The sequence below is a fragment of the Cherax quadricarinatus genome, unplaced genomic scaffold (genome assembly GCF_038502225.1).
Source record: "Cherax quadricarinatus isolate ZL_2023a unplaced genomic scaffold, ASM3850222v1 Contig2582, whole genome shotgun sequence".
In the NCBI taxonomy this organism is placed as follows: Eukaryota; Metazoa; Arthropoda; class Malacostraca; order Decapoda; family Parastacidae; genus Cherax; species Cherax quadricarinatus.
The window spans coordinates 4,226-31,384 of record NW_027197608.1 but is presented as its reverse complement, the minus strand read 5'-3'; the positions used below and the strand labels follow the sequence as shown (position 1 = coordinate 31,384).

The following is a 27,159-nucleotide window of genomic DNA, read 5'->3' as shown; positions in this document are numbered from 1 at the left end:
TTTTGGGGTTATCCTAGGTTCTCTACACATATGCTGCTATGTGTGATAATCTATAGAGAGAAAATAACTTTTTTGTTTCATGTTTATGGTGGAGTACGAGTGTATATCATAGCCCTGTGCCATACTCCGTTTTCTCTAATATAAGCCACCAAGACAAGGATAGGAGAATGGTATTTGTTTACCATATCCTCTTCATAACTCTGTCGAACTGCTCGGTGTTATGCCAAATATGATTCATTCTGGAGTATTTAACATGTTTTATGTTATTTATATTGTTTCTTATGTCATATTAGATCAATTGTGATAGGCAAATAAGCTGTAGTGTTGATATTAGTGTAATAATAAAGCATATTCTCCTGCTTCATGAGACGAGCTCATGACAACCAACAGTGGCTTCAAAGCCACCTTATCTTTAATGGATAATGTACTGTGCAGGTGCTTTCCGTAATGAGAAGCATTTCTTTTATTCATTGGAACCATGGCTAGGGCTAAAAGTAAGCAGGTTAAAACAATAAATGGAGAAAAAGAAATTGGAATGACTTATGCAGCAAGTAGCGCCACCAAACAGTACCAGCAGGTTGGTGTACAAGAAATTATGCTAACCAAAATTAGTGCCGAATAACTGAAGGAACCGAATAACTGATTGTCGGATTTGTGATGGCAGACCTGTAATTAAAATATGATAACACAATTCACAAAGACTGGACTGGACACGTATGAATTACGAACGCTATGATGGTGGGGTGGTGTCAGGGAGTGGTAGGGGATGGTGGGAGGGCTCCCCCGCTGCTACACAACATGGCGGCCGCTTGAGCAAAAGAGTTTTTTTTTTTTCATTTCCACAAACTGAACCATGTTAAATTAATTATACGACATGTTACATAAAATTGTGCCACAATTCTTCAATGGGGGTCTACTGTATTATTATAATAACAATAGAGCTTCAGTTCCCCTAATTAATAATAATAATAATAATAATATACATGTACAGTGGACCCTCGACCAGCGATGGCATCGATTAACGATTTATCTGACTAGCGATTCATTTAAACGCAAAAAATTTGCCTCGACTAGCGCTTAAAAACCCGACCAGCGCTTATTCGGTCCGTACCATACGCGTCCACTTTGGCCTGAGCGCGCCTCACTTGTCCCGTGGGTGCCAGTGTTTACAAGCTAGCCAGCCACCGCGGTCGCTTCCAAACATACAACTGGAACATTTCATATTATCACAGCCTTTTTAGTGATTGCACCTGCAAAATAAGTCACCATGGGCCCCAAGAAAGCTTCTAGTGCCAACCCTACAGCAAAAAGGGTGAGAATTACTATGGAGATGAAGAAAGAGATCATTGAAAAATATGAAAGTGGAGTGCGTATCTCTGAGCTGGTCAGGTTGTATAATAAACCCCAATCAACCATCGCTACTCTTGTGGGCAAGAAAATGGCAATCAAGGAAGCTGTTCTTGCCAAAGGTGCAACTATGTTTTCGAAACTGAGATCGCAAGTACTCGAAGATGTTGAGAGACTGTTATTGGTGTGGATAAACGAGAAACAGATAGCAGGAGACAGCATCTCTCAAGCGATCATACGTGAAAAGGCTAGGAAGTTGCATGATGATTTAATTAAAAAAATGCCAGCAACTAGTGATGTGAGTGAATTTAAGGCCAGTAAAGGTTGGTTTGAGAGATTTAAGAAGCGTAGTGGCATTCATAGTGTGATAAGGCATGGTGAGGCTGCCAGTTCGGATCACAAAGCGGCTGAAAAATATGTGCAGGAATTCAAGGAGTACATAGACAGTGAAGGACTGAAACCTGAACAAGTGTTTAATTGTGACGAAACAGGCCTGTTTTGGAAGAAAATGCCAAGCAGGACCTACATTACTCAGGAGGAAAAGGCACTCCCAGGACATAAGCCTATGAAAGACAGGCTTACTTTGTTGATGTGTGCCAATGCTAGTGGTGATTGCAAAGTGAAGCCTTTATTGGTGTATCACTCTGAAACCCCCAGAGTGTTCAGGAAAAACAATGTCCTCAAGGCTAATTTGTGTGTGCTGTGGAGGGCAAACAGTAAGGCATGGGTCACTAGGGAGTTTTTCTATGACTGGTTACACCATGCATTTGCCCCCGATGTGAAAAATTACCTAATTCAAAAGAAATTAGACCTTAAGTGCCTCCTGGTATTAGACAATGCCCCTGGTCATCCTACAGATGTGGTAGAGCGACTTTCTAGGGACATGAGCTTCATTAAGGTGAAGTTTTTGCCTCCTAATACCACTCCTCTCCTGCAGCCCATGGACCAGCAGGTTATTTCCAACTTCAAGAAACTGTACACAAAAGCTATGTTTGAAAGGTGCTTTGTAGTGACCTCAGAAACTCAACTGACTCTAAGAGAGTTTTGGAAAGATCATTTTACCATCCTCAATTGTGTAAACATTATAGGTAAGGCTTGGGAGGAAGTGACTAAGAGGACATTGAACTCTGCTTGGAAAAAACTGTGGCCAGAATGTGTAGACAAAAGGGATTTTGAAGGGTTTCAGGCTAACCCTGAGAATCCTATGCCAGTTGAGGAATCCACTGTGGCATTGGGGAAGTCCTTGGGGTTGGAGGTTAGTGGGGAGGATGTGGAAGAGTTGGTGGTGGAGGACAGTGAAGAACTAACCACTGATGAGCTGCTAGATCATCTTCAACAGCAAGAGGGCAGACCTGAGGAAACTGCTTCGGAGGAGGGGAGAGAGAAATTGAAGAAGTTGCCTACTTCTAAGATGAAGGAAATGTGTGCAAAGTGGCTTGAAGTGCAAACCTTTTTTGATGAAAATCACCCTGACACAGCTACTGCAAGCCGTGTTGGCAACCTGTACACTGACAATGTTGTGAACCACTTTAGGAAAGTCATAAAGGAACGAGAGGTACAGGTACCTATGGAGAGATATGTTGTGCGACAGAAGTCCAGTGACTATCAAGCTGGTCCTAGTGGCATTAAAAGAACAAGGGAAGTAACCCCAGAAAAAGACTTGCTGCCTCAAGTGCTAATGGAAGGGGATTCCCCTTCTAAACAGTAAGAAGATAATGCTCTCCCCCTCCTCCCATCCCATCAATCATCACCAGATCTTCAATAAAGGTAAGTGTCATGTAACTGTGCATGTAATCTTCAGTTTGTGTGTATTAAAATGAATATTTCATGCGGTAAAAAATTTTGTTTTTTCAATACTTTTGGGTGTCTTGCACGGATTAATTTGATTTCCATTATTTCTTATGGGGAAAATTAACTTGACTAACGATTATTTTGACTAACGATGAGCTCTCAGGAACGGATTAAAATCGCTGGTTGAGGGTCCACTGTAGTACGTATACAGTGGACCCCCGGTTAACGATATTTTTTCACTCCAGAAGTATGTTCAGGTGCCAGTACTGACCGAATTTGTTCCCATAAGGAATATTGTGAAGTAGATTAGTCCATTTCAGACCCCCAAACATACACGTACAGACGCACTTACATAAATACACTTACGTAATTGGTCGCATTCGGAGGTAATCATTATGCGGGGGTCCACTGTATTATTATTATTATTGTCATTATTAATATAGGGAACTGAAGCTGTATCATTATTATATGGTACACTGTACCATATGATACCATTGTGCCATATGGTACCGTTGTATTCACCACAATAACTGCACTAATATTTTCATCATTATTTTGTTTAAATAAACTTGTAAACAAGTTTTGTAGGCAATATACTAATGATAAACAAATTACAGTGGACCCTCAGTTAACAATGCCATCGGATACCGATAAAATAGGATACCGATACGTTTTTGCATCAAAATATTGGCTCGGCTAACGATAAAAAAACTCCGTTAAGGACATTCGTCAAAAATGTGTCTGCACGGCCTGAGCCACCCAGGCCGCCCGGCTACTCCAGTGTGACCAGTGTGCCATTGTTTACAATGGCACACTGAAATAGCAAATGATCAAGAACTAGCATGTTTCCTCTCATTCACTGGTTTGACTGAACCTTGTTAAACCATATCTCAACACATTATCAACCATGTTCAGTGCTGTAGTATAGTAGAATTTACCCTTATTCTAATCCATATTTTCACGACTGTTAGTGAATAACGGTAATTAATTCCTAGCTACTCAAGACACCTAAGGCGCTATTCAAGGTGCTAATCCAGGTACTTAAGTGTTTTATTCTCTGATTATTTTATAATTGAAACCATTACTTTTAACTTTGAAATAATCAAGGTGCTAAAGTGTTTTATTTTAATATTCGGTAGCTCCATTATTTTTTAGATTTAAATTAACTATCTTAATTCATAAGTTCATAACTGGTTTAACATCATTGCTTTTGTCTTTTTGTTCTCTAATAATTGTAACAGCTATTTCTCTACGTACCCCTAATGAAATGCAATTATCGATCCTGATATCAACCTCTTATTGACCAGCATACATAATCCTAACAGTAATTGCCATTACTACACTGCTAGTCAGGCTAATACCCTTCTCAGTGTCAGCAAGAACATTACAGTCTTCAACTACAATGTTAGATCATTGAGTAAACACTGTGATGACCTCATTGCACTACTTAAGTCTCTACTTACTGAAACCTGGCTCAGACAAGATCTGACAGACATATCTACCATACCTGGTTACACAGCCATACATAACTGTAGGCCCAACTAATCAGGAGGAGGCACTGCCATCTATTACTCTGATGATCTAGAATGTGTGAAATCAACTAATGTACGGGACGAAAACGGTGAATGTATACAGTGGACCCTCGACCAACGATGGCATCATCTAACGTTAAATCCGACTAGCAATACATTTTAACGCAAAAATTTTGCCTCGACTAGCGCTAAAAAATTCGATCTAAGCGCTAAAAAACTCCATCTCTGCCTGTGCAAAAATGCTATACACATAAAGGCCCTGAAGATCTGTAATTCATTGCCTGAACACACTAAAGGACCCCTGCTGCCTGCAAATCAATTTAAGGCTCTACTTAGAAATCATCTCATCACCCAAAATTAACCAGACAAACACTATACTTAATACCTACCAGTTACTCAAAAGTTACTCTAAAAACTCCTAAAAAAGTTAAGACTTCTCAACTATTTGATCATTTACTTTAAACTTAAAATTGTTTCAATTTCGTTACTGTAAATTGTGCTTGGTGATTGCTCAACCATTTACTCATTACTTCAAACTTATAAATGTTTTCAATGTCAGTGTTTTAAATTGTGGAAAATTGTAATACGTACTTCATATTGTAAATTGTGCTTAATGATTGCTCAACTACTTGATCATTACTTCAAACTTTAAATTCTTTCAACTTCATTGTTTTAAATTGTTCTAAAGTGTAATACTGTATTTTTTATAAACTATCAAAATTGTAATTATTCTCTACTGAGCTTACTAAAGCCATATAGCATGAAATAGTTGAATATTCAGTTTTCTTGTATTCACTGTAACTCACCTAATGACCATATGTAAAATTACTGCACTGTTATTGCCTCATAAATCTTAAATTAGTCTTAAGTTAGCTTGAAATGCTCTGCATATAAAGGGACTTTTGGCATGTTCACCAAATTGTTACACTCCTTTGTACAAACATATATCATACTAAAATAAACTTGTCATTGTCATATTAGGTTAAACCTGCCTGAAATGCATCGGCATGATTGTGGTTTTCTTTGTAACAATCAAATTATGAAATGTGAATACACAAATAAAATCACACAAATAAAAATTTGAATTTGAAATTGAATTGTAATCTTAGCAAAGAAATAAAATTTGATTTTGATACACAGTAACATGTAAATTACCTAGGATAACCCAAATTATTATTATGGGGGAGTGCTAAACCCATAGAGATTATGCAGTGCCTGTGTGGGGGGGGGGGATGGAAGGTATTCTGGCTCAATTCGGGGAACTGGAGCACAGATCCATTTCCCTAAATCAAGAGCCCCTCACCAACATCAAGGAACCTTCCAGTATAACCCCCAAAAAAGGTCAAAGTGACTTATTTCCATTGTAGTCTTTGTAAGTCAACTATCATAATATAATTATGTGTTTTTTATTTGCTGTATGATAAATTATCATGTGTATATTCACGAGGAGGCGCTAAACCCGTTGGGTTCATGCAATACTCACCTATTTGTTTACAGGGGTTGATTCTTAGCTCCTGGTCCCATATCTCTGCTGGTTGCTACCAGGGAGGTAATCAAGTTTGATTCAAGGAAAGAGAAGATGGCTCTAAATCCTCGGATCACGATCCCTCTGCTAGTGTATGAACTGTATATAAATAGAGATGTAACTCAATAAAATATGATATGCACATTACTTTGTATATGCCAGAAATTATATATATATATATATATATATATATATATATATATATATATATTATATATATATATATATATATATATATATATATATATATATTAGTTATAATGGGGAAGCGCCAAACCTGTAGGTCAAAGCACCTGGGAACTGGGAAGTAATCCGGTTAGATCCAAGGTTAGCGAGGATGTCCTATTCCTTGGATCAAGAGCTTATCACCGGGCATACAGAAGTTTACAATTCTAAACAATTAATCTTCCTTAACAATATAAGCGTGTGGAAGAAAGTCATACCTTAATGCCAGTGTTGTTAGTGACACTTATAAAGAATATAGCAGTGTTGAGGCAGAGTGTCACAACCTTCCTAGAGTCATGGCAGGACTCTCACTGACTCTATCACTCACTCTCACTCATCATACAATTATCATAACTCTATTTCCGGCTTCATAAATACCCCTGCACCTATGGATGTTACCTTATAAAATCAATTTATTCATTTCAGTGACATACATCACATAGTTATTTATAGTAACAAATTGTTACTTATTACTAGTAGTGCCATTTTTTCCTATTTTAATGTAAGTTGTTGTTGGGTTGAAGGGTTAGGACGGCCCGGAGGCCGTGTGAACCCGCCCACCCAGCCTGTACTGTTTGTAATCAGCAACAGGTTATAAAAGGTTGGCACCACACTCCTGGGTGCCACTCTGCCCACCTCTGCCTGGCACACTCCTGGGTGTCACTGCCCACCTCTGGCTGGCACACTCCTGGGTGTCACTCTGCCCACCTCTGGCTGGCACACTCCTGGGTGTCACTCTGCCCACCTCTGGCTGGCACACTCCTGGGTGTCACTGCCCACCTCTGGCTGGCACACTCCTGGGTGTCACTGCCCACCTCTGGCTGGCACACTCCTGGGTGTCACTGCCCACCTCTGGCTGGCACACTCCTGGGTGTCACTCTGCCCACCTCTGGTTGGGTTACAGGTATCTCTGGGAAGTTGCTTCACCATCACCAGCTGATACACACATTACTAAATGTAAACTTTGCCAAGTGGACTATTGTCACACCTCGCATCAGTATGATAAAATTTTGTTTGGATATTTAACCCGGAGGGTTAGCCACCCAGGATAACCCAAGAAAATCAGTGCAACGAGGACTGTCTGTCTTATTTCCATTAGGGGAGGGTTTTTTTTTCCTTGTCCCCCAGGATGTGACCCACACCAGTCGGCTAACACCCAGGTACCTGCCTACTGCTAGGTGAACAAGGACAGCAGGTGTAAGGAAACATTTGAAGCATTTCCATCTGTGTCGGGAATCAAACCACGGACATTCAGTGATAAGCGATAAAATGCAATGTGGTAAAATTAATGAATTCAGAGACTAACTTATTCACAACTTATCAAGGGCATGTTTCCCTATACCTGCTGCCCCTGTTCACCTAGCAGTAAGCAGGAACCTGGGTGTTAGTCGATTGTTATGGGTCGCATACTGGGGGTGGTAGTATAATTTAGATAAGGCTGGGCTCATTACAGTTGTGACCGGGTGTGGAAGTGTGAATTGCTCGCTATAACTATAATTTGTTCATGATTGTAGCCATGTATAAATGTAAGTAACCATTCTTACAGAATTCATTACGTTTGTAACTTGTGAGTTCATTACCTTTGTACCTAGTTCAGCTATCAAAACTTTGGAGGCCCAGTCACTGGACCCATTACGTACCTCTGTAATCTGTAAATATCTTTGTAACTTGTCATGGTTGTGACCAGACCTACCTGGAGTTCATTACCTTTGTAAATTGTGAGTTCATTACCTTTGTAAATTGTGAGTTCATTACCTTTGTAAATTGTGAATTCATTACCTCTGTAACTTGCTCAGCTATCAAAACTTTGGAGTCCAGTCCCTGGACCAATTAGTATGTACCTCTGTAATCTTTTGACTACCACCCACAGGATGGGTATGGGGTGCATAATAAACATATTAAACTAAAACTGGGCTTCGAAATGAGTTGAGGTAAGAGCTCTTAACCTATAAAATTGATCTGTGTAAAATAAAAAAAATAAAGTCAAAGTATTTTATCCTCAGTGGCATATTACCAATCATTTTTGGAAAATAATACCCCGATTTTCTATTGTAAATAACTGAAAACAACTTAAACTTATTTAAATTCAATCATACCTTGCTAAAATATAAGGTAACATACACTCAGTGGCCAGACTGGTTCAAACTGACAGGAAGACGAAACTCAAATAACCACAAGTTACAACAGTGGTGTGAAAATTTGTGTGGACTGCCTCCAAGTGAGTCGCCTACCCTGGCAAGCTCTGTTGACACCGAGCTCTGAGGTCGGTACCTCAGCCTCACAAGTGGCTTATAGGACAGATTTTCATAAATGACTGATGTTGCAAGAAATCTCGCCTGCATGCACGTATAAAGGACTAACTTACTTGGTGTTGCAGCATATATCCTGATCTTCAACCTCCCTAAGCTTAGCCCCTTTGGACTTCCCCACAGAAACCACGTGCAACCAGGAGCCTTAATTCCTGCAATATTCAATCGTTATTAGTGACCTGCCTGCACCTCAGAAATTCCTATATCTGTGAAAATTTGTCTGGACTGCCTCCAAGTGAGTCGCCTACCCTGGCAAACTCTGTTGACACAGAGCTCTGAGGTGGGTACCTCGGCCTCACAAGTGGCTTATAGGACAGGTTTTCACAAATGATTGGTGTTGCAAGAAACTCGCCTGCATGCACGTATAAAGGACTAACTTACTTGGTGTTGCAGCATATATCCTGATCTTTGTGAAAATTTGTGTGGACTGCCTCCAAGTGAGTCACCTACCCTGGCAATCTCTGTTGACACCGAGCTCTGAGGTGGGTACCTCAGCCTCACAAGTGGCTTATAGGACAGATTTTCACAAATGATTGATGTTGCAAGAAACTCGGCTGCATGCACTTATAAAGGACTAACTTACTTGGTGTTGCAGCATATATCCTGATCTTCAACTTCCCTAAGCTTAGCCTTAGCCCCTTTGGACTTCCCCTCAGAAACCACGTGCAACCGGGAGCCTTAATTCCTGCAATATTCAATCGTTATTAGTGACCTGCCTGCACCTCAGAAATTCCTATATCCAAGAGGGTATGTATCCCCTAGTATAACTATGCAGACAAGGACACTAGCTTCCAGACTGACGAGAGACACTGGTACTTACTGGGCATGCTCTGCCAGCTGCAACACAGGCCCACAGATCAAACTCACTCACAATTCTCCCCAGACACTGGCTAGAAATCTACGAGATAAAGTGGAGGTCTTGTCTTACTGTATGGGCCTGACGGAGGTCATCTACGGTACATCGAGGTGCCTCTACCAGATTTCCCTAGGTCTCAAATGTGAAGACACATGGGGGGCGCCGTCTGCTGATCACGGCACGTCTTGTCCAGTTGGTGTCTGTCTTAAGAAGAACGAGCTGGTCTCTCTTCCAGACCCTCATCTCTTCGTTCAAACTAGGGCTGCCAGTTCTCCCTAGCTAACTTATCCTAGTGTTTGCCTACATTATCGGCCTATTACTACCTATATTAAGGTCTTAGGTCTACAATATTATTATCTACAGTTGCCTTAGTAAACCTAATATTAGTGTACTAACAGTAAAACTACCTACTCCTTCCCTGAAGGGTAAATCTATAAATTAAATAAATGCCTACCATCAATCCACTCGGGGAGAGAAATGTGTTTGTTTGGGAGGGTTTAAGGGCCACCCAGCTCAGCCATTCCATTACGGCCATGCCGGATCTGTCCTGTGGAACTTTAGGGACCAAATAAATTTCCACATCCTCCCACCGGTGAAGGTAGGCGCCAAGTCTAAATCAAGTTCACTTTCCGCGAGCCCCCACGGTGGACCCTGGACACGAGTGCCGTCCGGCCACTCTCGTCGAGCAGACTCCGGTCTAACTTCAGCCATCCAGTTTCCCCTGCGTGGACCTCTGGGGGTGTAAACTTGTTGGTTCCGGTGGTCTTAGCACCCTTTCCTTTAACTTTAACGTCTTTCGTATGTCTAGCCTTGACTGAGTGGCTCCGTACTTTCCCACCCAGTGGCCCACAGCAACAGTTATGTGAGCAGTTCCATGTTGCTGTTAAACTGGCAGACTTTTTCCCTGAAGTAAACCCTGACAAATCTAGAAGCACTGCTCTGAAATAGAGCCTTACTATCACCTGTATAACGTATTGTAAGGTAGAAAACACCAGAGATGTATTACAGAATTTATCCATTATTTAGTAAAACCATAGGCTTTAATGCAACAGCCTCAACCATCCACTTCAGCTGACAATCAGCATTCATGCTGTGGCCCTACTGGGTTGATGTTGGTTGTCAGTAGAGGTGGATAGTTGTTCAGTGTTAGGCGAAGTGGATTTTTGAGGCTCTGGCACTAAAGTACAGTGGACCCCGGGTTTACGATATTATTTCATTCCAGAAGTATGTTCAGCTGCCAGTACTGACTGAATTTGTTCCCATAAGGAATATTGTGAATTAGATTAGTCCATTTCAGACCCCCAAACATACACATATAAACGCACTTACATAAATACACTTACATAATTGGTCGCATTGGGAGCTGATCATAAACCGGGGGGTCCACTGTACGTATATGATTTTACTAAACAATGGATAAATTTTGTAATACAGTACATCTCTGGTGTTTTCTACCCTACAGTGCTGGTAAGGCATTATCAGCTGCTCTAGGCCCCATTTCAGAGCAGTGCTTCTAGATTTGCCAGGGTCCATTTCAGGGAAAAAATCTGCCAGTTTAGCAGCAATATAGAAGTGCTCACATAACTGTTGCAATGTGTTTCTTCAGGTTCTTCTTCCTGTGATCTGCCTCAAGAGTCAAGAGTTTTTTTCATCGCTTTTAGCGCGCAATTATACTTGAATGAAAAACTCAATGATCCAATGGTTGTATTAAAGATGTATTTGGAGGTAAAAATACAACTTTTACATGTGGGTCCACATTCAACAAAGCTTCAGGATGAGTATGGGAATTATTAAGAGTGAAGAGAACCTTGAATGCTTGAATGTAAGGTTCTTGCTGTGCAGGTAAAACCTGACTTCAGGAATACAGTGATATAATTCCTGTGTCATCCATGCTGACTGGTTTGACCCCCAAATTACTAGTAAGGTTTTTTATCTACACCTTTCAAAGCACGAGGAGTCTTGGAGCGGTAAATTACCATAGACTTACACTTGAAATCAATTGATATATTACCACAAAGGAGCAAGGAGAAGTGATCCTTTGCTGCCTATAATCTTGAAACACTTTCCTCTTGCTGACTGATGTGAGTTCTTGTTGACATTTTCTGCCAAAACACACTTGTCTCATCAGCATTAAACACTTGTTGTGACACGTAGCCACCCTCAGAAATAGCTTCCTGCAATTTAGCAGGGTAATTACTTGCTGCTACATATATGATCAGCTGAAGCAATTTTACCAGAAAACTTACTTTATTTTTTTATTAACACATCGGCCGTTTCCCACCAAGGCAGGGTGGCCAGAAAAAGAAAAACTTTCATCATCATTACTGTCTTGCCAGAGGCATGCCTACACTACAGTCATAAAACTGCAACATTAACACCCCTCCTTCAGAGTGCAGACACTGTACTTCCAATCTCCAGGACTCAAGTCTGGCCTTCCAGTTTCCCTGAATCCCTTCATAAATGCTTCCTTGCTTACACTCCAACAGCACATCAAGTCCTAAAAGCCATTTATCTCCATTCACTCTTATCATGCTTGCTGAAAGTCCAAGCCCTTTGCAAACAAAACCTCCTTTACCCCCTCCTTCCAACCTTTCCTAGGCTGACCCCTACCCTGCTTTCCCTCCACTACAGATTTGTATACTCTCGAAGTCATTCTACTTCGTTTCATCCTCTGTACTTGTCCAAACCATCTCAATAACCCCTCCTCAGCTCTCTGGATAATAGTTTTGGTAGTCCCACACCTCCTCCTCTAGACAACTTATTACAGTATTATACAACTTACTAACTTAAACTTATGGAAGCAGCCGGTGGTAAACACACTCTTATTCAGACCTTCCTTCCTCATCTCACTCTTTTATACAACTGTATATTTAATTCATTCTTTTTAATTGTAGGAACTGATGCAACTAATTTTCACTTAGGTGTTTTAAATTCTAAGGCTAAAATAATAGGATGTCACAAGTACCTCAACTGAAATAAGTAACTTTGACTTTCCTTTTTTTTTTTTTTTTTTTTGGGGGGGGGGGGGGGGCCTGTGTAATTTACATTTTGTATGATAATTGTGCTTATCTCCATGGGGAAGTGGAACAGAATTCTTATTCCGTAAGCCATGCACGTCATAAGAGGCGACTAAAATCCCTGGAGCAAGAAGTTCGTAACACCTTCTCCCGTACATATTACTAAATTTAAAAGGAGAAATTTTCGTTTTTCCTTTAGGGCCACCCTGCCTTGGTGGGATACAACCAGTTCGTTGAAAGAAGAGCTGTACTTATGTGTGCCTATAACTACTTATTTACTTATATACTAGGCCTCCCCTGCAGAGACAATAACCTGACTACAGGTGGTCTTACTGCACAAGGTTCACAAGTTATTTTGATCATGCCAGTCATCTCTCACCAGGGTTGGGTGACTCGGAAAAGGAAACGCATTCACCATCATTCATTCAAGAGCTGTCTTGCCAGTAGTGTGTTGACATCACAATTAATGTGTCCTTCTGAACTACATCTCCGACCCTCCTTCAGAGTGCACAAACTATACTTCCTCTCTTTAATTTTAAAGTAAATGACTCAGTTTATTTAATTCCTATTGTATCTCCTTTTGTTATTGATTTTCACAAGTTATTTAGCTGTTTTATTCATTAAGGTTATAGTCATAACTAATCTCTACTGTAATTTCCTGCAAGGCTTTAAATATTACAAGAACCACAATGGAGATAAATCACTTTTGACTTTTCTGGGTTATCCTGGTGGGTAAATTTGCACGTGTTAGTAAGTACGATAATTGTACTTGCGTGGACCTCTACCTGAATAAACATACTTACATCTCTTTTGACCATTTCACAGCCTGAAATCACAAGAGGCAGTTAGAAACTACTTAATAAATCCCAGTTAACTCACGATCACTGAATCAGTTTAAATTACAATGGAACCTCGGTATAGGACCAGCTCCCTACTCAAAGCTCAACACTTGACCAAACAAATACAATCTGCCAGAACTTCACTGTGCAGCCTACAATGATTAATGATAACAGCCAAGAAAACAGAAAATTGGTTGGGAAGAACTTGTTCGATACTCAAATGGAGCGGCACTCGAACAGCCTTCTGGAATGAATTAAGGTTGCACTGCATTAATATAGAGTGGACTCTCAACTAAAGGCTGCATTGGCTAACGCCAAAATCGGCTAACGGCTTTCTTTGGCATCAAAGTATTGGCCCGGCCAACACTAAAAGACTCGGTAAAGGTTTTCATCCCGTACGTGTCCACATGGCCTGAGCGGGCCCGGCCACTCCAAGACTCCATGTATAGCCAGTGTGCCACTGTTTACAAGCTGTTGCGGTCGATTCCACACGTACATGCGATATATTTTGTATTATTTCATTGTTTTTAGTGCTTGTAACTGCTAAACAAGCCACTATATGCCCCAAGAAAGCTTCCAGTGCCAGCCCTATGGTAAAGAATGTGAGAAACACAATAGAATTCAAGAAATAGTTTGTAGAAAAATATGAAGGTGGTGGTGATAGAGGGTGGTAGTGATGGTAGTAGAGGGTGGTAGTGATGGTGGTAGAGGGTGGTAGTGATGGTGGTAGAGGGTGGTAGTGATGGTGGTAGTGATGGTGGTAGTGGATATGATGATGGTAGAGGGTGTGATGGTGGTAGTGGATGTGATGGTGGTAGAGGGTGGAAGTGGATATGATGGTGGTAGAGGGTGGAAGTGGATATGATGGTGGTAGAGGGTGGTAGTGATGGTGGTAGAGATGGTAGTGGTTGTGATGGTGGTAGAGATGGTAGTGGTTGTGATGGTGGTAGAGGGTGGTCCAGTGACTCTCAAGCTTGTCATAGTGGCATTAAAAAAACAAAGAAGGGAGATAACCCCAGAAAAGGACTTGTTACCTGAAGAATTTATGGACGGGGATTCCCTTTCCAAACACTAGAACACCTTCATCCTCTCCCCTCCTCCTGTCTCATCACTCATCAACAAGTCCACAATAAAGGTGTCATTTCAGTATTGCTTATTGTGGATGTATCATTGTTTTCTGTGTAGGGAAAAATGATTTTGTTTAATACTTTTGGGTGTCTGGAACGGATTAATTGGATTTCCATTATTTCTTATCGGGAAAATTAATTCGGCTAAAGGCTAAATCGGCTAAAAGGCTAGCTTTCTGGAAAGGATTAAAGGAGTTAGCCGAGGGTCCACTGTATACTTTAATTTATACTATTTTTGTTACCTCTCTTCTGTAATAATGCATACTTAACCCTTTGACTGTCGCGGCCGTATATGTACGTCTTACGAGGTACCGTGTTTGACGTATATATACTCATAATAAATTCTAGCGGCTTCAAATCAAGCAGGAGAGAGCTGGTAGGCCCACATGTGAGAGAATGGGTCTGTGTGGTCAGTGTGCACCATATAAAAAAAATCCTGCAGCATGCAGTGCATAATGAGAAAAAAAAAACTCCGACCGTTTTTTTTAATTAAAATGCCAACTTTGTGGTCTATTTTCGTATAGTATTTATGGTTGTATTCTCATTTTTTTGGTCTCATTTGATAGAATGGAAAACATATTATAGAAATAGATGTGATTTTGATTGATTTTACTATAAAAAGAACCTAGAAATGGAGCTCAAAGTAGGGGAAATGTTTGATTTTTGCCAATGTTCAAAAGTAAACAAATGATGCCATTTTCCAATAAATGTCCAATTAGCCATTCTAATATGCAGTCACGAATGGGTTGATGTTATTTATACAATTATTACAGTATTGCAGTAGTCTGCATAATAGTAAGTCTTCTATTTTTTGTTTGAATAAAAATTCAAAATAGAAAGCAAGAATAATATCAGAGGGGACTGGAGATGTGACTGATGAACAAAGAAAATGTTATTTTAGAGCCAGGAATGTCTGCATTGTTCATTCTGGACCTTATTTTGAAATTGTCATATTTTTTATTTTTCGTGAAATTGGTCAAATTCTAAATTTCTGACCACATTATTAGGTAGTTGAAATCGGTAAATGGGCAGTTTCTTGTACTCAATCGATAGAAAAAATGGAGTTCTAAAGAAATAGCTATGAGTTTGGGCGACTGGAACAATGGAATTAGCTGAAAACAGGGCTCAAAGTTGGCGAAATCGCCGATTTGTAAACATCGCTGAGGTCGCTAAATTCGCGAGAGCATAATTCCGTCAGTTTTCCATCAAATTTCGTTTTTTTGGTGTCATTACAATCGGGAAAAGATTCTCTATCATTTCATAAGCAAAAATAATTTTTTTTTTTTTTAAATTTTGCGACACCAGGAGACACCTCAGGATTGGGAGTTGCGACAGTCAAAGGGTTAAAATTGTACCACTCAATACCTATGTCTAGTCTTCAGCAGGGTGTAAGTAGAGTGGTACTCCGAGTCTCGAACAGCTCCCAACTCGAACAATTATGTAAGTGCATTATTGTAAGTGCTCTTGTAAGTGTATTCTTGGGGTCTGAAATGGCCTAATCTAATTTACATTATTCCTTATGGGAACAAATTCGTTCGATAACGGCACTCGAACAGTCTTCTGGAACGAATTATGGCCGAAACTCGGAGTACCACAGAAATGCACAGCATGTGAGTGGCTTTATTTTGTGCTTAACAATATTTTATTACATGTAAACTACATTTTGTATACTGCACAAAGGAATAAAATGATTGTACGCACCTCCATGACTTATGTCTGGCTAAATGATTTCCACTGATTCCCTGGTACTGCTCACACTTCAACAACATGTTGAGCTATATAAACCACGTGTCTTGACTCCAGTGCCTGTACTTAAGGAAGGTTGGTGGTGGGAAGTACAGTGCCTGTACTTAAGGAAGGGTGGTGGTGGGAAGTCCAGTGCCTGTACTTAAGGAAGGTTGGTGGTGGGAAGTACAGTGCCTGTACTTAAGGAAGGGTGGTGGTGGGAAGTCCAGTGCCTGTACTTAAGGAAGGGAGGTGGTGGGAAGTACAGTGCCTGTACTTACGGAAGGGAGGTGGTGGGAAGTACAGTGCCTGATCTTAAGGAAGGGAGGTGGAGGGAAGTACAGTGCCTGTACTTAAGGAAGGTTGGTGGTGGGAAGTACAGTGCCTGATCTTAAGGAAGGGTGGTGGTGGGAAGTACAGTGCCTGTACTTAAGGAAGGTTGGTGGTGGGAAGTACAGTGCCTGTACTTAAGGAAGGGTGGTGGTGGGAAGTCCAGTGCCTGTACTTAAGGAAGGGAGGTGGTGGGAAGTACAGTGCCTGTACTTACGGAAGGGAGGTGGTGGGAAGTACAGTGCCTGATCTTAAGGAAGGGAGGTGGAGGGAAGTACAGTGCCTGTACTTAAGTACAGGCACTGTACTTCCCACCACCACCCTTCCTTAAATACAGGCACTGTACTTCCCACCACCACCCTTCCTTAAGTACAGGCACTGTACTTCCCACCACTGCCCTTCCTTAAGTACAGGCACTGTACTTCCCACCACCTCCCTTCTTTAAGATCAGGCACTGTACTTCCCACCACCACCCTTCCTTAAGTACAGGCACTGTACTTCCCACCACCTCCCTTCCTTAAGATCAGGCACTGTACTTCCCACCACCACCCTTCCTTAAGTACAGGCACTGTACTTCCCACCACCTCCCTTCCTTAAGATCAGGTACTGTACTTCCCACCACCACCCTTCCTTAAGTACAGGCACTGTACTTCCCACCACCACCCTTCCTTAAGTACAGGCACTGTACTTCCCACCACCTCCCTTCCTTAAGATCAGGCACTGTACTTCCCACCACCACCCTTCCTTAAGTACAGGCACTGTACTTCCCACCACCTCCCTTCCTTAAGATCAGGCACTGTACTTCCCACCACCACCCTTAAGTACAGGCACTGTACTTCCCACCACCTCCCTTCCTTAAGATCAGGCACCGTACTTCCCACCACCACCCTTCCTTAAGTACAGGCATTGTACTTCCCACCACCACCCTTCCTTAAGTACAGGCACTCTACTTCCCACCACCACCCTTCCTTAAATACACGCACTGTACTTCCCACCACCACCCTTCCTTAAGTACAGGCACTGTACTCCCCACCACCACCCTTCCTTAAGTACAGGCACTGTACTTCCCACCACCTCCCTTCCTTAAGATCAGGCACTGTACTTCCCACCACCACCCTTCCTTAAGTACAGACACTGTACTTCCCACCACCTCCCTTCCTTAAGATCAGGCACTGTACTTCCCACCACCACCCTTAAGTACAGGCACTGTACTTCCCACCACCTCCCTTAAGATCAGGCACCGTACTTCCCACCACCACCCTTCCATAAGTACAGGCACTGTACTTCCCACCACAACCCTTCCTTAAGGAAGGGTGGTGGTGGGAAGTACAGTACCTGATCTTAAGGAAGGGAGGTGGTGGGAAGTACAGTGCCTGTACTTAAGGAAGGGTGGTGGTGGGAAGTACAGAGCCTGATCTTATGGAAGGGATGTGGTGGGAAGTACAGGCACTGTACTTCCCACCACCTCCCTTCCTTAAGATCAGGTACTGTACTTACCACCACCACCCTTCCTTAAGTACAGGCAATGTACTTCCCACCACCTCCCTTCCTTAAGATCAGGCACTGTACTTCCCACCACCACCCTTCCTTAAGTACAAGCACTGTACTTCCCACCACCTCCCTTCCTTAAGATCAGGCACTGTACTTCCCACCACCACCCTTCCTTAAGTACAGGCACTGTACTTCCCACCACCACCCTTCCTTAAGTACAGGCACTGTACTTCCCACCACCTCCCTTCCTTAAGATCAGGAACTGTACTTCCCACCACCACCCTTCCTTAAGTACAGGCACTGTACTTCCCACCACCTCCCTTCCTTTAAGTACAGGCACTGTACTTCCCACCACCACCCTTCCTTAAGTACAGGCACTGTACTTCCCACCACCACCCTTCCTTAAGATCAGGCACTGTACTTCCCACCACCACCCTTCCTTAAGTACAGGAACTGTACTTCCCACCACCTCCCTTCCTTAAGATCAGGCACTTTACTTCCCACCACCTCCCTTCCTTAAACAGGCACTGTACTTCCCACCACCACCCTTCCTTAAGATCAGGCACTGTACTTCCCACCACCACCCTTCCTTAAGTACAGGCACTGTACTTCCCACCACCTCCCTTCCTTAAGTACAGGCACTGTACTTCCCACCACCACCCTTCCTTAAGATCAGGCACTGTACTTCCCACCACCACCCTTCCTTAAGTACAGGCACTGTACTTCCCACCACCACCCTTCCTTAAGTACAGGCACTGTACTTCCCACCACCTCCATTCCTTAAGATCAGGCACTGTACTTCCCACCACCTCCCTTCCTTAAGATCAGGCACTGTACTTCCCACCACCTCCCTTCCTTAAGTACAGGCACTGTACTTCCCACCACCACCCTTCCTTAAGTACAGGCCCTGTTCTTCCCACCACCTCCCTTCCTTAAGATCAGGCACTGTACTTCCCACCACCACCCTTCCTTAAGTACAGGCACTGTACTTCCCACCACCTCCCTTCCGTTCCTTAAGGAAGGGTGGTGGTGGGAAGTACAGTGACTGTACTTAAGGAAGGGTGGTGGTGCGAAGTACAGTGCCTGTACTTAAGGAAGGGAGGTGGTGGGAAGTACAGTGCCTGATCTTAAGGAAGGGAGGTGGTGGGAAGAACAGGGCCTGTACTTAAGGAAGGGTGGTGGTGGGAAGTACAGTGCCTGATCTTAAGGAAGGGAGGTGGTGGGAAGTACAGTGCCTGATCTTAAGGAAGGGAGGTGGTGGGAAGTACAGTGCCTGTACTTAAGGAAGGGTGGTTGTGGGAAGTACAGTGCCTGTACTTAAGGGAGGTGGTGGGAAGTACAGTGCCTGTACTTAAGGAAGGGTGGTGGTGGGAAGTACAGTGCCTATACTTAAGGAAGGGAGGTGGTGGGAAGTACAGTGCCTGATCTTAAGGAAGGGAGGTGGTGGGAAGTACAGTGCCTGATCTTAAGGAAGGGAGGTGGTGGGAAGTACAGTGCCTGATCTTAAGGAAGGGAGGTGGTGGGAAGTACAGTGCCTGTACTTCAGGAAGGGTGGTGGTGGGAAGTACAGTGCCTGATCTTAAGGAAGGGAGGTGGTGGGAAGTACAGTGCCTGTACTTCAGGAAGGGTGGTGGTGGGAAGTACAGTGCCTGATCTTAAGGAAGGGTGGTGGTGGGAAGTACAGTGCCTGTACTTCAGGAAGGGAGGTGGTGGGAAGTACAGTGCCTGAACTTAAGGAAGGGAGGTGGTGGGAAGTACAGTGCCTGTACTTCAGGAAGGGAGGTGGTGGGAAGTACAGTGCCTGTACTTAAGGAAGGGGGGTGGTGGGAAGTACAGTGCCTATACTTAAGGAAGGGAGGTGGTGGGAAGTACAGTGCCTGATCTTAAGGAAGGGAGGTGGTGGGAAGTACAGTGCCTGTACTTCAGGAAGGGTGGTGGTGGGAAGTACAGTGCCTGTACGTAAGGGAGGTGGTGGGAAGTACAGTGCCTGTACTTAAGGAAGGGTGGTGGTGGGAAGTACAGTGCCTGTACTTAAGGGAGGTCGTGGGAAGTACAGTGCCTGATCTTAAGGAAGGGAGGTGGTGGGAAGTACAGTGCCTGATCTTAAGGAAGGGAGGTGGTGAGAAGTACAGTGCCTGATCTTAAGGAAGGGTGGTGGTGGGAAGTACAGTGCCTGATCTTAAGGAAGGGAGGTGGTGGGAAGTACAGTGCCTGTACTTAAGGGAGGTGGTGGGAAGTACAGTGCCTGTACTTAAGGAAGGGAGGTGGTGGGAAGTACAGTGCCTGTACTTAAGGAAGGGAGGTGGTGGGAAGTACAGTGCCTGTACTTAAGGAAGGGAGGTGGTGGGAAGTACAGTGCCTGTACTTAAGGAAGGGAGGTGGTGGGAAGTACAGTGCCTGATCTTAAGGAAGGGTGGTGGTGGGAAGTACAGTGCCTGATCTTAAGGAAGGGAGGTGGTGTGAAGTACAGTGCCTGTACTTAAGGGAGGTGGTGGGAAGTACAGTGCCTGTACTTAAGGGAGGTGGTGGGAAGTACAGTGCCTGTACTTAAGGGAGGTGGTGGGAAGTACAGTGCCTGTACTTAAGGAAGGGTGGTGGTGGGAAGTACAGTGCATGATCTTTAGGAAGGGAGGTGGTGGGAAGTACAGTGCCTGTACTTAAGGAAGGGAGGTGGTGGGAAGTACAGTGCCTGTACTTAAGGAAGGGTGGTGATGGGAAGTACAGTGCCTGATCTTAAGGAAGGGTGGTGGTGGGAAGTACAGTGCCTGTACTTAAGGAAGGGAGGTGGTGGGAAGTACAGTGCCTGATCTTAAGGAAGGGAGGTGGTGGGAAGTACAGTGCCTGATCTTAAGGAAGGGAGGTGGTGGGAAGTACAGTGCCTGATCTTAAGGAAGGGTGGTGGTGGGAAGTACAGTACCTGATCTTAACCCTTTCAGGGTCCAAGGCCCAAATCTGGAGTCACGCACCAGTGTCCAAGAATTTTCAAAAAAAAAATTTGTTATTTTTTCTTATGAAATCGTAGAGAATCTTTTTGTGAAGGTAATAAAACAAAAAGTACGAAATTTGGTGGAAAATTGACGAAATTATGCTCTCGCGAATTTTGATGTGTCAGCGATATTTACGAATCGGCGATTTTGCCGACTTTGACTCCCATTTTAGGCCAATTACATTATTCCAATCAACCAAATTCTTAACTATTTCACTAGTATTACTTCTATTCTATCGATTGAGCACAAGAAATCGCCAAGTCAACTGTTTCAACTACAAAATAAAGTGATCGGAAATTGTCAATTTGGCCAATTTAACACAAAGTTCAAAATATTTCAATTTCAAAATAGGGTCCAGAATAAACAATGTAGGCATTCCTGGCACTAAACTAACATTTCCTCTGTTCGTTAGTTATGTTTTGAGGCTTTACAAATAAATTCCATTTTGATTTTTTATTCACATAATGAATTTTTATTCACACCAAAAAATAGAAGATTTACTGTTATGCAATACTGTAATAATTGTATAAATATCTTCACCATATTTGTGAATGTATATTAGACCCACCAGCTGACATGTATTAGATGTGTGAGGTCGTTTGTTTACTCTTGAATATCGGCAAAAATTTAACATTTCCGCTACTTTGAGCTCAGTTTCAAGCCATTTCCAGTGCTAAAACCAATCAAAATCATCTCTATTTCTGTAATATGTCTTCCATTCTATCAAATGAGACCAAGAAATCGCAAATACAACTATAAAAAACATACGAAAAAACACTGCAAAGTTGCTGTTTTAATCGAAAAATCATGATTTCAGTTTTTTCTCTCATTATACACAGTCTGCTGCAGGATCTGTTTTATGTGGTGCACACATACCACATAGATGTATTCTCTCATATCTAGGCCCAAATGTACCACTCACAGTTTATCAGAGTGAGCTGAGCTCATGGCGTAGATCTACGGTTTGGACACTCACCGTAAAGCCGTAGATCTACGGGACGGACCCTGAAAGGGTTAAGGAAGGGAGGTGGTGGGAAGTACAGTGCCTGTACTTAAGGAAGGGAGGTGGTGGGAAGTACAGTGCCTATACTTAAGGAAGGGAGGTGGTGGGAAGTACAGTTCCAGTACTTAAGGAAGGGAGGTCGTGGGAAGTAGTGCCTGTACTTAAGATCAGGCACTGTACTTCCCACCACCTCCCTTCCTTAAGATCAGGCACTGTACTTCCCACCACCACCCTTCCTTAAGATCGGGCACTGTACTGCCCACCACCTCCCGTCCTTCAGGAAGGGAGGTGGTGGGAAGTACAGTGCCTGTACTTAAGGGAGGTGGTGGGAAATACAGTGCCTGATCTTAAGGAAGGGTGGTGGTGGGAAGTACAGTGCCTGTACTTAAGGACGGGAGGTGGTGGGAAGTACAGTGCCAGTACTTAAGGAAGGGAGGTGGTGGGAAGTACAGTGCCTGTACTTAAGGAAGGGTGGTGGTGGGAAGTACAGTGCCTGATCTTAAGGAAGGGAGGTGGTGGGAAGTACAGTGCCTGTACTTAAGGAAGGGAGGTGGTGGGAAGTACAGTGCCTGTACTTAAGGAAGGGTGGTGGTGGGAAGTACAGTGCCTGTACTTAAGGAAGGGAGGTGGTGGGAAGTACAGTGCCTGTACTTAAGGAAGGGTGGTGGTGGGAAGTACAGTGCCTGTACTTAAGGAAGGGAGGTGGTGGGAAGTACAGTGCCTGATCTTAAGGAAGGGTGGTGGTGGGAAGTACAGTGCGTGATCTTAATTGTGACTTTTGAGTGTTTCAGCAGGCTCCACCTGCTGCTGATGACTCCAGCAGGTTAACTAGCTAACATGTGAGTCAGTAGCAGGCTCCACCTGCTGCTGATAACTCCAGCAGGTTAACTAGCTAACATGTGATTCAGCAGCAGGCTCCACCTGCTGCTGATGACTCCAGCAGGTTAACTAGCTAACATGTGATTCAGTAGCAGGCTCCACCTGCTGCTGATGACTCCAGCAGGTTAACTAGCTAACATGTGAGTCAGTAGCAGGCTCCACCTGCTGCTGATGACTCCAGCAGGTTAACTAGCTAACATGTGAGTCAGTAGCAGGCTCCACCTGCTGCTGATGACACCAGCAGGTTAACTAGCTAACATGTGAGTCAGTAGCAGGCCCCACCTGCTGCTGATAACTCCAGCAGGTTAACTTGCTAACATGTGAGTCACTAGCAGGCTCCACCTGCTGCTGATGACTCCAGCAGGTTAACTAGCTAACATGTGAGTCACTAGCAGGCTCCACCTGCTGCTGATGACTCCAGCAGGTTAACTAGGTAACATGTGAGTCACTAGCAGGCTCCACCTGCTGCTGATGACTCCAGCAGGTTAACTAGCTAACATGTGAGTCAGTAGCAGGCTCCACCTGCTGCTGATGACTCCAGCAGGTTAACTAGCTAACATGTGAGTCAGTAGCAGGCTCCACCTGCTGCTGATGACTCCAGCAGGTTAACTAGCTAACATGTGAGTCAGTAGCAGGCTCCACCTGCTGCTGATGACTCCAGCAGGTTAACTAGCTAACATGTGAGTCAGTAGCAGGCTCCACCTGCTGCTGATGACTCCAGCAGGTTAACTAGCTAACATGTGAGTCAGTAGCAGGTTCCACCTGCTGCTGATGACTCCAGCAGGTTAACTAGCTAACATGTGAGTCAGTAGCAGGCTCCACCTGCTGCTGATGACTCCAGCAGGTTAACTAGCTAACATGTGAGTCAGTAGCAGGCTCCACCTGCTGCTGAAGACTCCAGCAGGTTAACTAGCTAACATGTGAGTCAGTAGCAGGCTCCACCTGCTATTGATGACTCCAGCAGGTTAACTAGCTAACATGTGAGTCAGTAGCAGGCTCCACCTGCTGCTGATGACTCCAGCAGGTTAACTAGCTAACATGTGAGTCAGTAGCAGGCTCCACCTGCTGCTGATGACTCCAGCAGGTTAACTAGCTAACATGTGTCAGTAGCAGGCTCCACCTGCTGCTGATGACTCCAGCAGGTTAACTAGCTAACATGTGAGTCAGTAGCAGGCTCCACCTGCTATTGATGACTCCAGCAGGTTAACTATCTAACATGTGAGTCAGTAGCAGGCTCCACCTGCTGCTGATGACTCCAGCAGGTTAACTAGCTAACATGTGAGTCAGTAGCAGGCTCCACCTGCTGCTGATGACTCCAGCAGGTTAACTAGCTAACATGTGTCAGTAGCAGGCTCCACCTGCTGCTGATGACTCCAGCAGGTTAACTAGCTAACATGTGAGTCAGTAGCAGGCTCCACCTGCTGCTGATGACTCCAGCAGGTTAACTAGCTAACATGTGAGTCAGTAGCAGGCTCCACCTGCTGCTGATGACTCCAGCAGGTTAACTAGCTAACATGTGAGTCAGTAGGAGGCTCCACCTGCTGCTGATGACTCCAGCAGGTTAACTAGCTAACATGTGAGTCAGTAGGAGGCTCCACCTGCTGCTGATGACTCCAGCAGGTTAACTAGCTAACATGTGAGTCAGTAGCAGGCTCCACCTGCTGCTGATGACTCCAGCAGGTTAACTAGCTAACATGTGAGTCAGTAGCAGGCTCCACCTGCTGCTGATGACTCCAGCAGGTTAACTAGCTAACATGTGAGTCAGTAGCAGGTTCCACCTGCTGCTGATGACTCCAGCAGGTTAACTAGCTAACATGTGAGTCAGTAGGAGGCTCCACCTGCTGCTGATGACTCCAGCAGGTTAACTAGCTAACATGTGAGTCAGTAGCAGGCTCCACCTGCTGCTGATGACTCCAGCAGGTTAACTAGCTAACATGTGAGTCACTAGCAGGCTCCACCTGCTGCTGATGACTCCAGCAGGTTAACTAGCTAACATGTGAGTCAGTAGCAGGCTCCACCTGCTGCTGATGACTCCAGCAGGTTAACTAGCTAACATGTGAGTCAGTAGGAGGCTCCACCTGCTGCTGATGACTCCAGCAGGTTAACTAGCTAACATGTGAGTCAGTAGCAGGTTCCACCTGCTGCTGATGACTCCAGCAGGTTAACTAGCTAACATGTGTCAGTAGCAGGCTCCACCTGCTGCTGATGACTCCAGCAGGTTAACTAGCTAACATGTGAGTCAGTAGCAGGCTCCACCTGCTGCTGATGACTCCAGCAGGTTAACTAGCTAACATGTGAGTCAGTAGCAGGCTCCACCTGCTGCTGATGACTCCAGCAGGTTAACTAGCTAACATGTGAGTCAGTAGCAGGCTCCACCTGCTGCTGATGACTCCAGCAGGTTAACTAGCTAACATGTGAGTCAGTAGCAGGCTCCACCTGCTGCTGATGACTCCAGCAGGTTAACTAGCTAACATGTGTCAGTAGCAGGCTCCACCTGCTGCTGATGACTCCAGCAGGTTAACTAGCTAACATGTGAGTCAGTAGGAGACTCCACCTGCTGCTTCACACACTCCCTCACCCTCTCTTAACTTTCTGCTGAGCAGAAACACTAGTAGGTGAGCAGAGTGAGGATATAAGAGGGTGATAGAAGCGCCTCAGTAACCTGGTAAACAAAGCTCACTAGACTGACAACAACAAACATGGCGGACAACACTTCCCATGACGTCACAACTTCCCTCTTTCTTTAATCAACTCCGCCAGGGATCATATATATATATATATATAAAACTTTAATTGCTTTATAATAATAATAAAATAACTATAAAAAAATTTGTTAAAGTTACAATGTGTGTTTATGTATCATAATTTGATTGGAGCAAAGAAAGCCACTATCATGGCGAGGTATTTCGTGTGCTTATACACACATCTTCATGGGAATGTTAGCATATAAGAGCTCAGGTTTTATTTAATATATTCAATGTGATTTTCTTTCTTCATATTTGCAGTCAAGGATTTTATTGTCAAGTCTTCCAAATACAACTTTATATTCACCTCAATATATACATATCTCTGTATACAAACTAGTATATTTTACTATATATGTTGTGGAATAAAATATTTTTTTTACTGATAAGTAAGTAAGTAAGTAAGTAAGTAAGTTTATTCAGGTATACACAAATACAGTTACATAGAATTATCATACATAGCAGCATATGTGTAGAGAACCTAGGATAACCCAAAAAAGTTAGAGTGACTTATTTCCATTGGGGTCCTTTTACCTTATTATTATAATATAAAGGTTATAATATTTTCTTATTATTCTACAATGAAGATAACATCTTATTATCATACTAAAGAGACTATATACTACACGAAGGTCATTAATTCAATTCAATTCAATTCAATTCAAAGTTTATTCTCTATAAGGATTACAATGCTGAGTTTACAGAAATTTGGTTATTGTTTGATTTACATGTAGTAAAATTGTGATTACAGAGTGTACCACTAGAACGCTTAGCATGGCTAGGCATTACAGAGTGTACCACTAGAACACCTAGCATGGCTAGGTATTACAGAGTGTACCACTAGAACACTTAGCATGGCTAGGCATTACCACTAGAACACCTAGCATGGCTAGGCATTTCGGGCAGACTTAGTTTAATTCTTTATTTTAAAATATTACAGATTATGAGGTAAGTTGGTATTATGGCTAAGTGACTAAATACTAGTTTGTGAGTTTAGCAATGTGAATGATTTTGTTTTGGCACGGTACATAGTTTCAGTATTGGAGTATCATAAGATTCATTATTTTAAGATTGAGATTAATATTTCTGTTTATGGTCAAATGGGTGAGTGAGTGTAAGTGTGAACCACCAGGTGGTACTCGTGTAGTTAGTTGATGGGGTTTATCAGGGAGATAAGATGTTTTCTAATGGTAGTTTTGAAGGTGATGAATGTGTCTGCAGTTCTAGAGTTCTCAGGTAGGGTGTTCCAGATTTTAGGGCCTTTGACATACATTGAATTTTTGTAAAGGTTTAGTCGGACATGGGGAATGTCGTAGAGATGTTTGTGTCTGGTGTTATGCCTGTGGGTTCTGTCACAACTATCAAGAAAGCGTTTTAGGTCAAGATTGATATTGGAGTTTAAGGTCCTGTAGATGTAGATTGCACAGTAGTA

At 43.2% G+C, this 27,159-nt stretch overlaps 1 long non-coding RNA gene across 8 annotated transcripts in view; it reads right to left on the bottom strand.

Moving 5' to 3' along the window:
* The window catches only part of LOC138851883 (uncharacterized), a 52,465-nt gene extending 26,765 nt beyond the window's left edge, over positions 1–25,700 (bottom strand). Inside the window, exons 1-4 of one of the 8 annotated variants that reach the window (XR_011391476.1) lie at positions 25,664–25,700; positions 16,270–16,374; positions 14,476–14,618; positions 6,154–6,294 (exon numbers count right to left, since the gene is read on the bottom strand). This is a non-coding gene — a long non-coding RNA (uncharacterized lncRNA). Of the gene's footprint in view, positions 1–6,153; positions 6,295–14,475; positions 14,619–16,269; positions 16,548–25,537 lie in introns of those variants that run through there. The other 7 variants (XR_011391477.1, XR_011391473.1, XR_011391474.1 and 4 more) reach the window with 7 other exon arrangements.
* Between the last annotated feature and the right edge of the window lie 1,459 nt (positions 25,701–27,159).